The sequence below is a fragment of the Emys orbicularis genome, chromosome 1 (assembly GCF_028017835.1).
Source record: "Emys orbicularis isolate rEmyOrb1 chromosome 1, rEmyOrb1.hap1, whole genome shotgun sequence".
Lineage (NCBI taxonomy): Eukaryota > Metazoa > Chordata > Testudines > Emydidae > Emys > Emys orbicularis.
In genome coordinates, this window is record NC_088683.1 from 292,324,551 (window position 1) to 292,338,276 (window position 13,726).

Sequence of the window (13,726 nt, forward strand, 5' to 3'; positions counted from 1 at the left end):
GCCCCATTCAGTCCACAAAATGGACGGTGGTGACTGAATGAACTGCTATTCAATGTTTGGGGTTTTTTCCTCACTGTCCAATGTGTAGCCCCAAGCACTATTTACTGCACTCTATTCCAAATCTTTTCAGACTATACAATTATTAATTTCATCGTGGGGTTTTATTTTCCCCATTTTCATCATTGTAATATTTGAGTGCTTCACAAACATTAATGAATTATTTTCAAAGTACTCATGTAAATTCAAGGGATTTTATTATCCCCAATTTACACATGAGGAGGTGAGACACAAAAAGATTATGGTCAAAAGTGCCCACTACTTTTGGGTGTGCAGTATGAGACACATATGCCTGATTTTTCAGCATACTTAGCATTATATAGCACTTTTATGTGATGGTTCTCATGGTACCCAGGACTTTGAGTCACCTTGTTACCCCCCTGCAACAAGCGAGAGAGAGGCTTGCTTGTGCTTAACTGGCTGTCAGCTACTTGACACCTCCACTTCAGCCTGGTAGCCTCCCTCCCAAAAAATCTCCTCGGAGCTATGTCAGCCTTTACTTTGTCTTGAAGGTTAAAAATTGATGTATCCCACTCTTTAAGCCTCTTTGAAGTGTACCCCTGTAGTTCAGCCCCTTCTCTACTGAACAGGCCACAGAAATACCACATTATGTGTACACAGCAGCTTGAATGACTCAACTCAGGATCAGCCCCCTGTACAATACCACCACACTGAGATATATTTATAGGAAAAACAATCGTAAGTTTATTACCAAAGATCAAGATTTAAGAGATTGTGAGCAAGGATGATGAAAACAGAAGGGTTGCATATAATACAAAATCATAACATGATTCCTAGAGACTAAACTTAACAGGCCAACCTCCAGTCTAAATAAATTTCTCACCCTAAATGTCTTCTGCAGTGTTTCAACCAGGGCTAGTTGTGATCATGGATGAATGTAATCACACTGCCCGGTTACTTCCTATGTGCAGGATAAAGTTGTCTTCCTTGCCTTTCTCTTATATTCCGAAAATTAATTGCAACCCAGTGTGTGCAAACTGAGATTTTTCAGCAGCTTATAGCTTAGCAAAGTTGTGCATTTTTGTCTCACAAACAGCGGAAGGCATATCCAAGCAAAAAAGGCAAACCTGCACCACATTTCTAGTCCTCAAACCAAAGGCTGGGGCTGCTAGACAGCTGGCCAATAAAACTTTTGTAATAACTTTTTTTTGAGATGGGTAAAACATTTTTTCCTCTTATATTATTACCTGAAAAAGCTCAAACATTTTAGCTGAAACTTTTTATAAAAATTCAGCCTCAGGCAAATATGTGAGGTTTTTAAGGTCCAGCTTGACAAAGCCCTGGCTGGGATGATTTAGTTGGGGATTGGTCCTGCTTTGAGTAGGGGGCTGGACTAGATGACCTCCTGAGTTCTCTTCTAACCCTAATCTTCTATGATTCTATGATATGGAAAATTGCAGCTGAATAGTGAAAGTTTGTCAAAGAAGTGGGAAGTGTCAGGCAAACATAAATATAGCAGGTGCTACCATCTCTGACTATAAAACTCGTGTATTAGAGATCAGCTAAGAGTGGAAAGGCAGATCCAAACCCTCTCAAACTTTAGCTAAGTTTAGCTCTGGATCTGAACTTTGGGGCTCAGGCACACCTCTATACACAGGGTCCAATCCTTGGTTCTGAACCCACTCAAACTTTGTGGAAATTTGTATATAAATCAGGATTCTAACTGTACATCTTAGGTCCATTTCAGATAATTAGATATTATATGTTAAATGCTGGCAAATGGTCATTCATTGTCGGAATCAGTTTAACTTCAAAGTTCCCAAGAGCTTGATTCTTTAAATTGATATGCTAAGGGCTATTGAGTACAGGAGCCAGGGCAAAGTCTGAAGTGTGAGCTTTCCAGAAGAGACTGCAAAAAGGCCATCAGTATTTTATCAGATTTCCACCATGCTGGTGTCCTTACATCTACAATTTATAAACATACAGGAATTTCTTCTGTGGGATGCCCATGTTAGGTTTCCAGTTTGTAGAGAGGCAGTAATTGACTTTACTAACTCCATTTGTCAGAATTAGACAACAAAATCTCCATAATTATATCTGGATATGTGGTACCAAAAATTACATTAATTTCAGATTTAGTTGCTGTTGTCTGAGACAAAGTCTTTACTTGGGGGCAGTTGAGTGTTACAGTAAATCAAGAATGATTATGGGCTTATAGCAGTTTTTGAAGAAACCTATCAGAACAGAAAAAAGTGATCACACCATACGTGCTGACAGTATAGCATTGCCACCAGTTTTAAACAGGTGTAAACAATTATATGTCCTTGTTATATTAATGTAATCTGTCTGCCAGTTTTACAGTGGTTTAGAGTCTAATGAAATTATTTGATCTTTGTCACACACTAAAAATTGTAAGCAGTGTTAATAGGTGCCTGAAAACCTGTATTTATAAATAAAAGATCAGTGATTGAGATAAAAGCATCCCCTTATTGATCACTGGCTGCTCTCTTCAATTAAAGTAATAAAACAAAATAATGTTACAACACTTGAAAACTGAACCTCCCCAAAGATGAGTGAATGTGTGTTCATCACAGACACTGAGGTTGATAGCCACATCTATCCAAAAGGGGGGCTGCTATCAGTTACTATATCCTGTGATCGATAAAGAGATGCTTTTATCTTAAACATCAAGCCCCTATTGATATCTCTATAGATTTTCAGCTTCCTAGTAACACTGTTTTTGATAATAACAACTCATTCATGGGAACTGCACTCTCTACGACTCTGACAAGGGCATGGTCTTTTGGGCAGTTAAATCACTGGGGGCTGCTGAGTGCTCAGCACTTTTGAAATTCAGGACACTTATTTCTAAAAAAATAAGAATTTTTCTCATACCTTACACAAAATGTCCAGTTACTTCAAACCAACAAATTCTCTATCATCTTTTTTTTGAGGGTACACTAAAATTCTTTCACAAAAGTCCTTGCTGGGGTGTATTCAAATGAACTGTTCCTTCTCTCCGTTCATACATATCAGTCTGGCTTTCTACAGTATTGGACAGCCAGCAACAATGGAAGGAGAATAAAACCTTATTTACTTCCTGCAGTGGCAAAAAAACCTCATGAACTCATTCTAAATCTTGACTCAGCAGACACAGTCAAATGGCTTCTTTAGGAGATTTATTTTCAACTCTAGAATTTTTCAGTATTGGTCCCCAATTTTGTACATGGGTTAGTGTCTTTGATCAAAAGCTACCTGTTACAATATTGATACATGTATAACACTGCTCTACAGCCAAAACGCTTCTGAAATAAATGTAGTCAAACTTTACTAATTCTGGGTCACTGAGAACGAAAATGATGCTTAAAATTGTTGATTGGCTCTAGTTTTCAAGATATGCTATTGGGTCAGTATATACGACCCTTGACTTGGGAATGGCGGAGGATAAGTGAGTTATAAAGGGAAGGGATCTCAATTTAAACCAGAAATGACTAAAATACATCTTTGACTGGATCTATGAATAAATCTATAACTGGGTTTGGACAGTACTTGCTTTTTAGGCAAAACAATGAATGATGCAATCTGAAGCTGGTATTGCATCATACATGATATGAATTGCATCATGTTATTCCTAGAAGTCATGGATGATGCAATCATAACGAAGCTTACATCACTCTGCTGAACAAATTGCCCTATATCAGCTCTAGAAATCATACAGTGCCGTGCTCTCTTATTTGTCAGTGTTTGATTTTGCAAAGGGACACATTTCTGTTTAGCCAAAGTGAGCAGAGATGCCTCGTACTTGCCTGCAACAACATCGATGGTGTGATGGCAGCCCTCAACATCGTTCACGATCCAGATGAGTGGAGACTGTTCATTGATTCATCGAAGACGAGTCTTAAAGCTGTTTTACTGCATAATGGCAATGTTTTGCCATCAATTCCAGTTGGTCATGCAGTCCATATGAAGGAAACCTATGCCAACATGAAACAACGTTTGAGGTGCATAAACTATGACCAACATCAGTGGCAGCTTTGTGGTGATTTGAAGGTTGTTGCTCTCTTGCTTGGTCTGCAGACTGGATACACAAAGTACTGCTGTTTTCTCTGCGAATGGGATAGTCGTGCAAGAGATTCCCACTACATCAAGAAAGATTGGACACTCCGAAAGTCATTGGAGCCTGGGAGGAAAAGTGTTCAGCATCCACCACTTGTTGAATCAAGGAAGATTTTGTTACCACACTTACACATCAAGCTGGGTCTGATGAAGAACTTTGTCAAGGCCATTGACAAAACACAAGCAGCTTTCAAGTACCTCCGTGGAAAATTTCCAAGGTTAAGTGAAGCTAAGATAAAGGAAGGTGTCTTTGTTGGTCCTCAGATTCGTGAACTTCTTCGAGATGATGCATTTGACCATGCACTGCGTGGCAAGGAAAAGACGGCATGGAAAGCCTTCCAGTTAGTGGCAATAAATTTTCTTGGAAACAACAAGGCAGACAACTACAGGTTGTTGGTGGAAAACCTCCTCAAGGCATACAAAAGCCTTGGTTGCAACATGTCACTAAAGATACATTTTTTTCACTCTCATCTAGATTTTTTTCCACCGAACTGCGGAGCAGTGAGCGACGAGCACGGTGAGCGATTTCACCAGGACATTGCAACAATGGAGAAACGCTATCAGGGCAAATGGAGCCCATCAATGCTTGCAGACTATTGCTGGACAGTGACAAGAGATGCTCCATTTAATGAATCCAAGAGACAAGCCAAGATGCGCCGAGTAGACACTGAATAGGACTAAACTATGTACATAATAGTTTTTTGCCTTTTGTTTCATAATAAATTTTATTTATATAACCCTTTTGTTGATTTTTAAAGTGTTACATAAACAGGACAGGTGAAATATTATCATGTAAAGCAACCATAAACACATGAAAAGACCTAGGTTTACAATTTATGATTAAAACTCTACTATCTACACAATATACATAGACATAAAATGTAAAAACTTAAATATCTTAGAAACAGTAGCCAATCAGTTGTTTTAATTGTCATATTTGAATTCAACACATCAAAATACATAATAAATAGCACATTTTATCTCTGAAGCAGACGACTTCTCAAAAATTGTAGACCAGTGTAATCAGAGCTCTCTAAGCTTGTGAGGGGAACAAAGCAAAGCTGTTCTTTATCATCCTTATTATATGAATTAATCATTGAACTTTTGCCATTGTTTTTTGATTATCCTCATCTACCTAACTATCTGAGTCTAGATCCACAAAAGGGCTTAGGCACCTAAAGTGGCAGTTAGATGCTGAAGTCCAACATTTAGGCACCACAGAGATGCCCCAAATCCCAGCTCAATTCCCACCTAACCCTGTAGGCACTTAATGTCTGATGTGGAGAAGAAATTTGAATTTGGTCTCCCACTTCTCAGGTGAGTGCCCTAACCACGGGACTATAAACTCATTCTCGCTGTTTCCATTCAAGTTTATTTATTTAATTATTGATACACGGTGGAATAGCTTCAACAGGAGACATTGAGAGCACCCTTATCAAAATAGCCCATGGTCAAGTGGTTATGGCACCTCTCCTTAGAGGTGGGATATTCCAGTTCAAATTCCTACTCCAACATCCTTGGTGAGTGTCTTAACTACTGGGCTAAACGTTATAAGGTGTGTGGGGGGGATTGCAGTACCATTTCTTGCAAAAAAAAAAAAAAAAAAGACTTACGCATCTAACTCCAGGAGAGGGTTCATGGCTCAGAAGCCCAAGCAGAGATAGGCACCTAACTCCATAAGAGGGGTGGTGCTTAGGCCACATCACAGTCCTCAGCATTTCCTACTGGCTCCTTGCTTAGCATTCTGGCTTTGGTAGATCCCATTCTTAGGCACCTATCTCTCCCCATGTATTGTACAGGGAGTGGGTCTAGCCTGTAAGAGACTGCTTCACCTTGTGCCACACTGCCAGAACTGAGATCAGCAGAGACATGCAAGAGGGAACACCTTTGGTGTAAATCAGAAGGGGTTAGTGGCAGAGTGTTCTCTGTGAATGTCCCCCAGGATGAAGGTTCTTTACCTTTCTTGGTGTAATGGTCTCTGCCTCTCGAGTCTGGAGAGAGGTCACTCCATTTCTTCATAGCTGACTCCAACAGTCGGGTTTCTGGCACTCTGGGTGGGACAGCACCCTTAGGCTGGGCCAGACAGTAAAGAAACAGTCTATGGGTTCTGGTCCTCTGGGCAGGGCAAAGCAATAGTGTTCAATGGCTCCATGTCTTAGTGATCAATGGCTCCATGTCTAGTGATCAATGGCTCCATGTCTAGTTGGGAGCCGGTTTCAAGCGGAGTGCCCCAAGGGTCGGTCCTGGGGCCGGTTTTGTTTAATATCTTTATTAATGATCTGGAGGATGGTGTGGACTGCACTCTCAGCAAGTTTGCAGATGACACTAAACTGGGAGGCGTGGTAGATACACTAGAGGGTAGGGATCGGATACAGAGGGACCTAGACAAATTAGAGGATTGGGCCAAAAAAAACCTGATGAGGTTCAACAAGGACAAGTGCAGAGTCCTGCACTTAGGACGGAAGAATCCCATGCACTGCTACAGACTAGGGACCGAATGGCTGGGTAGCAGTTCTGCAGAAAAGGACCTAGGGGTCACAGTGAACGAGAAGCTGGATATGAGTCAACAGTGTGCTCTTGTTGCCAAGAAGGCTAACGGCATTTTGGGCTGTATAAGTAGGGGCATTGCCAGCAGATCGAGGAACGTGATCGTTCCCCTTTATTCGACATTGGTGAGGCCTCATCTGGAATATTGTGTCCAGTTTGGGGCCCCACACTATAAGAAGGATAGGGAAAAATTGGAAAGAGTCCAGCGGAGAGCAACAAAAATGATTAGGGGTCTGGAGCACATGACTTATGAGGAGAGGCTGAGGGAACTGGGATTGTTTAGTCTCCAGAAGAGAAGAATGAGGGGGGATTTGATAGCTGCTTTCAACTACCTGAGAGGGGGTTCCAAAGAGGATGGAGCTCGGCTGTTCTCAGTGGTGGCAGATGACAGAACAAGGAGCAATGGTCTCAAGTTGCAGTGGGGGAAGACTAGGTTGGATATTAGGAAAAACTTTTTCACTAGGAGGGTGGTGAAACACTGGAATGCGTTACCTAGGGAGGTGGTGGAGTCTCCTTCTTTGGAGGTTTTTAAGGCCCGGCTTGACAAAGCCCTGGCTGGGATGATTTAGTTGGGAATTGGTCCTGCTTTGAGCAGGTGGTTGGACTAGATGACCTCCTGAGGTCCCTTCCAACCCTGATATTCTATGATTCTATGATTCTATGGCCACAACTTTAGTCCTCAGGTTGATCACCGGTCCCAGGTGTGAGGGGGGATTGTGACGGGGGGGAGGGGGACCCAGCCTAGCTCCCTAACAGTGTCAAGTAGTCCTGCCACTGGGTCAGCTGGGAAACAACCAAAACATGCTGCCTCTTTTCCTGGCAGCACAACTGGATCAATGTCTGGTTCCCATGGGCTACTTTCTAATGCACTCCACCAGCGTTGCTCTGCTGGCAACGAGATCTCTCTCGCTGCTCCATAATCGGCCGATGTCGGCTCTAGCAAAACCTCCCTGCCCTCAGCCTCCTTCGTTGGCAGGGCACTGCATGGCTCAGCGACTGGTCTGGGAACCCACAGAGGGATCCAGACATCCCCCTCCTTCCCTGGCCCAGCAAAAACTGAGCTAAAGGTCCCTCTCTTTATACTTTCTGTCCGCCCCTGTGTTTCCGGTATGGGAGGAAGGGCATGTTTGGCTCTGCCCAGCCGAAGGCATGTAATGGTCCCTCCCTCTCAGGTCCAGTGGGAGGCAACTCTGCCTTACTACACCTGGTCTAAAATAGCCTGAATCTGTTGACCTTCAAGGATGCTTCAAGGTTTACCTGTTTGTTTGTTTGTTTGTTTGTTTGTTTGTTTGTTTGTTTGTTTGTTTGTTTGAGCCATTTGAAAATGGAGGGGAAATATAAGAGTGGGGAATTGTTTGAAGGATGGGGGTGGGAAACAATAACAGAAAATGTGGAAATGGCAGAGGTGCTTAATGACTTCATTGTTTCAGTTTTCACCAAGAAGGTTGGTGGGACTGGACATCTAACATAGTGAATGCGAGTGAAAATGAGGTAGGATCAGAGGCTAAAATAGGGAAAGAACAAGTTAAAAATTACTTAGACAAGTTAGATGTCCTCGAGTCACCAGGGCCTGATGAAATGCATCCTAGAATACTCAAGGAGCTGACTGGGGAGATATCTGAGCCATTAGTGATTATTTTTGAAAAAGTCATGGGAGATGGAGAGATTCCAGAAGACTGGAAAAGGGCAAATATAGTGCCCATCTATAAAAAGGGAAATAAGGAAAACCTGGGGAATTACAGACCAGTCAGCTTAACTTCTGTACCCAGAAATATAATGGAGCAAATAATTAAGCAATCAGTTTGCAAACATCTAGAAGATAATAAGGTGATAAGTAACAGTCAGCATGGATTTGCCAAGAACAAATCATGTCAAATCAACCTGATAGCTTTCTTTGAGAGGGTAACAAGCCTTGTGGATAGGGGGGAAGCGGCACATGTCATATATCTTGACTTTAGTAAAACTTTTGATACTGTCTCATAGGGAAATGCAACCTAGATGGACGTACTATAAGGTCGGTGCATAACTGGTTGGAAAACTGTTCCCAGAGAGTAGTTATCAGTGGTTCACAGTCATGCTGGAAGGGCATAATGAGTGGGGTCCCACAGGGATCAGTTCTGGGTTCTGTTCTGTTCAATATCTTCATCAATGATTTAGATAATGGCATAGAGAGTATACTTATAAAGTTTGTGGATGATTGCAAGCTGGGAGGGGTTGCAAGTGCTTTGGAGAATAGGATTATAATTCAAAATGATCTGGACAAGCTGGACAAATGGTCTGAAGTAAATAGGATGAAATTCAATAAGGACAAATGCAAAGTACTCCACTTAGCAAGGGACGATCAGTTGCACACATAGAAAATGGGAAATGACTGGCTAGAAAGGCGTACTACAGAAAGAGATCTGGGGGTCATAGTGGACCACAAGCTAATGGTCAACCACAAGCTAAATATGGGTCAACCGTGTAACACTGTTGCAAAAACAAAACAAAAACAAAAAAACATAATTCTGGGATGTGTTAGCAGGAGTATTGTAAGCAAGACACGAGAAGTAATTCTTCCACTCTACTCCGCACTGATTAGGCCTTAATTGGAGTATTGTGTCCAGTTCTGGGCACCACATTTCAGGAAAGTTGTGGACAAATTGAAGAAAGTCCAGAGAAGAGCAACAAAAATGATTAAACATCTAGAAAACGTTCCCTTCTTTTGACCCTTTGACCGCACTCCTGTCCCTGTTTTTACATTAGTTGCCCCCCGTACTCATTTGAGTTTCAGGCCCTGTGGATCCTCCCCTTAGGCTGGGGGGGGATCCTTTAGTTTACGCCCGCCCACTTCCTGAACCCCAATATGTACAAGGAAGAGGGAGAAAAATGTTCTTCTTAATCTCTGAGGATAGGACAAGAAGCACTGTGCTTAAATTGCAGCAAGGAAGGTTTAGGTTGGACATTAGGAAAATCTTCCTAACGGTTAGGGTGGTTAAGCACTGGAATAAATTGCCTAAGGAGGTTGTGGAATCTCCATCATTGGATATTTTTTAAGAGACGGTTAGACAAACACATGTCTATGGTCAAGATGGGATGGTCAAGATAGTACTTAGTCTTGCCATGAGTGCAGGGGACTGGACTAGATGACCTCTTGAGGTCCTTTCCAGTCCTATGATTCTATGATTAGAGCCTGGTTTGCAGGTGATGGATTATACTGAATTGCATTACTAAGCTTTTAATGTATAATTTGTCATGTTATATAGGTACCCTTTTTAGTATTTTTACAAATTTTAATAAAGAAAACTTGCAGGAGTCAAGTTGGAATCCAGGAACATAAAATGTCATTCTTTGACTTGTTAAATATATTTAACCTCTAACCAAAACGCTGTACCTCAGATTCAGGATCTACTTCATATTTTCTGGAAGCTGTCCCATCTTCCTTAACTTAAATGAATCTGTGGCCACTTCATTGTAGTCTTTGCAAACCAGATCCTACCAAAAGATTTTAAGTTACATTGGGCACTTACCAAATGTAAATACCTAGAGGTAAAAATACCAAAATTACCTGAAAGACACACCAGAAAAAGTGTCAGGGTCTCCTATTTTCATTATGGGTCTATGTTCATTTAACTAAAATGAACATATTATCAAGTCTCTTTTACAAGCCCTCCAGATAATCAGCATTATTGCCTTGTGCACTGTTTGATGTTGAGTAAGTCACTTGACATCTTTGGGCTCAATCTTTCCAGGTACTTTGCATGCTCAGCTGCCTTTGACTCACAGGAGGCAGATAGCATCTCACAGCATCAAGGTCTCCCCACATTTTATAAAATAGGGATAATGTTTATTTCCTCAAATGTTTAAAACTCCAATTGACTTAGTAGACAACTTTCAGTACGTAAGGAATGAAGGACTGAGCCTTAATAACTCCAGTTTTTCAAGCAAACATTTGCATAACTTTTAGACTACTCATGTGAACAAAGTTATACATGTGCTTAAGTATATTAAGTAAAGCAGTATATAATGTTTGCCTGATTTTGAAAGTTGCTGTACTGTATGTGTGCAACGTGTTAGTCTGATGATTTATTGACTTTTTACTTTTGATAATGACCAATCCTTGCCAACATATTATTTTTTTCTTAAATGTATTATTTTATTTAAAATAACTGTAGTGCTTGGTTATAAAGAAAAAGTCATCATTAAATTATCTTCTCTGTGAATCTCCTGTATAGATAGACACTAGCATCATGAGATACTGTGAAAATGTACCATGTTCACTGATGTATAAGTAAATAGAGTTCTAAAAAAATTGCAAGGTGGAATTACAAGGTTACCAGCAGAGCATCAAGTTCTGTACAGAATTGATAAGGGCATGGCTTAAATAAAGGGAGCTGTCCATCTAGTAGTGCTCGGAAGATGGGTAGGAAATTAAACTGCCAAACTACAAACCTTTAATGATAGTGAAGTGTGTTAATATTGCTGTGAACAAGCAATGTCTGGAGCAAAATTAATTAAAATCTTAGCATGTAATATGTATCCTTAAAATGGAACTTGCTCAGTGCAGAAAGCATGAAGAAAATATATACAAATATAAGCTATAATGTTTTTATTGCGTAATTTTTTTCACCAACAACCATTTGTAATTGAATAATTTATATATTTTTTGTAAGAAATTCTCTTTTATAATGGAATCATCACACATTATTTTATTATCTAAAATAAGTAGTTTTCATTGCAAAGTAAACTAAATTATAGTTTCATTAGAACTGCAAGTTTAATTCAAATTATATGTATTATGCAAATGCATTAGTAAAGTATTGCTGTAATTTACAGTTTTTTTCTCTAGAATACTAATTACTCAGTCTTCAAATCAGTAGTTTATATTAGATTGCTTGCAATTTTTAATGTATGTGTTTTATTGTACTACTTATGGGGAAAAAATCATATGTAGTGGGAAAACATGGCTCCTAAAAGCATCATAATGTTTAACTTGTTATAAGATAATACTTGTCACAAAGAAAATACCAGAAATATTTTAAACATAGAATTGATGGGTTTGATTTTATTTAAATAGAAATCTTGGACGTATTATATGGAAATAATCTGCATGTTACGTGTGTGTTGATAAATAATAATTTGTGTTATCTTTATAAATGAGTATTTGTTAGCATTTGTGTGAAAGGTATAGGGGCACGGTGACTTTTCAGAATATTGCAAGACAATCTCCAAAAGTAAGGGTACGTCCAGACTACCTGCCGAATCGGCGGGTAGTAATCGATCAATCGGGGATCGATATGTTACATCTCGTCTAGATGCAATATATCGATCCCCGAATGCGCTCCCGTCGACTCCGGAACTCGACCAGGGCGAGCGGTGGTAGCGGAGTCGATGGGGGAGCCGTGGCTGTTGATCCCGTGCCATGAGGACCTGAGGTAAGTCGAAATAAGATACGTCGACTTCAGTTACGCTATTCCCGTAGCTGAAGTTGCGTATCATACATCGACCCCCGCAGTGTAGACCAGCCCTAAGAATGCATTGAACACCAGAATGGTTACATGGAATAAAAAGTTAAACTCATTTCCCTATAATCTAAAGCAGTATGTATTTGCTCTAATCCTACCTCTGCTGTCTCTGTAATTGATATGAAAACACAGTCTGGCCAACAGCACTTCCTTAGATACATCCTTTACTCCATTTACTTGTGGCTTTATTGTCTTTATTTCAGAGACAACTGCCTGTAAGCAGCATTGTGGATTTTTTATAGCTGGCCATCTATCTCTAAATAAAAAGACGACATTACCGTAATAATTTGTCTATCTAGAATCATTGTGAATCCCTACAAGTATGGTGCAAAATGTTCTTGCCAAATTGTGCACTTATCTAATTTGTATAGTATGTCAATCCCAATGTTCAAAAAGGTTTGTGTTTAAAGTAATCTAATCTTACAGTGAATGTTGTGTTGGACCAATAGGAAACACAAACGTTCAATGAGTTCATGTCCTTTCATGCAGTTTTGCTTTAGTTCAGTGGTTCCTTGAAACTGCAAGTGGACTAGATTTAATCTCTGATGTAGTTAGAACTCTGATCTAAGGAAAACAAGCTTCCCCTTTTATACCTGGGCTATATTTATTATTTGAGCCAAAATATAGAATTAAGTGACAGATGCCAATAACTGGGGGAATCTCAGAGTGAATATCTATTTGCAGTAGGTACACAAGAAATGAGGCTTCATTTTTCAAGCAACAAGAGAACTCTGATCTATGGGGAATTTTTTTCTTTCTAAGGCTAGATCCTGCATCCAACCCATTGACTTCTTATGTTACATTGTGTAGCACACAGTGGCTTTAGTGGGCCTCTTCTTGGATTTAGAAGTTGACACGAGTAGATAAACAAAATTACTTCGTAAAAAGCTCCTAGGGCAATGAACACACTCCAATCAAACCACTTCTGGTTCAGCAAAAACAACAAGGAGCCCTTGTGGCACCTTAGAGACTAACAAATGTATTTGGGCATAAGCTTTCATAAATTTGTTAGTCTCTAAGGTGCCACAAGGACTCCTTGTTGTTTTTGCTGATACAGACTAATAAGGCTACCACTCTGAAACTTCTAGTTCAGTTATCCAGTTAAAACTAATGGTGATTTACAATCCTCTTGCAGTTCAATTTGAGCAGTGTGCAGAATGCTATCTTTAGCCTCATTTTCTGGAGTATTGGCCCTTTCTTGACCTTACAACTAAGTTTTTCTTCGTTTTCAGTAATGTTGAAACATTTTAGATGCGATTGGAGATAGATATAGGGCCTTTTGAAGCCTATACAAATTGTCTTTGGATTCAGTTGGAACATAAAAATTGCCATACTAGATCAGACCCAAGATTTCACACTCTGGGATCTAGGTGTCCAGTCCTGGGATCCAGGGACAGGCCAGGTGTCAGAACTGGGGTCAGAGTCTGTGGACAAATCAAATCAGGATCATAGAGTCAGGAAGCAGGCCAAAGGTTGAAGATGGATTGAAGTCAGTTCAAGGCTCTGGGCATCAGGAGGTAGGTGCAGGGCTGGAACTGGTC

The 13,726-nt window shown here is 40.3% G+C and overlaps 1 protein-coding gene across 2 annotated transcripts in view; it reads left to right on the forward strand.

Moving 5' to 3' along the window:
• Positions 1-13,726, forward strand: part of KLHL1 (kelch like family member 1) — a 442,456-nt gene that overhangs the window by 170,370 nt on the left and 258,360 nt on the right. The gene's annotated exons all lie outside the window — the stretch shown is intronic.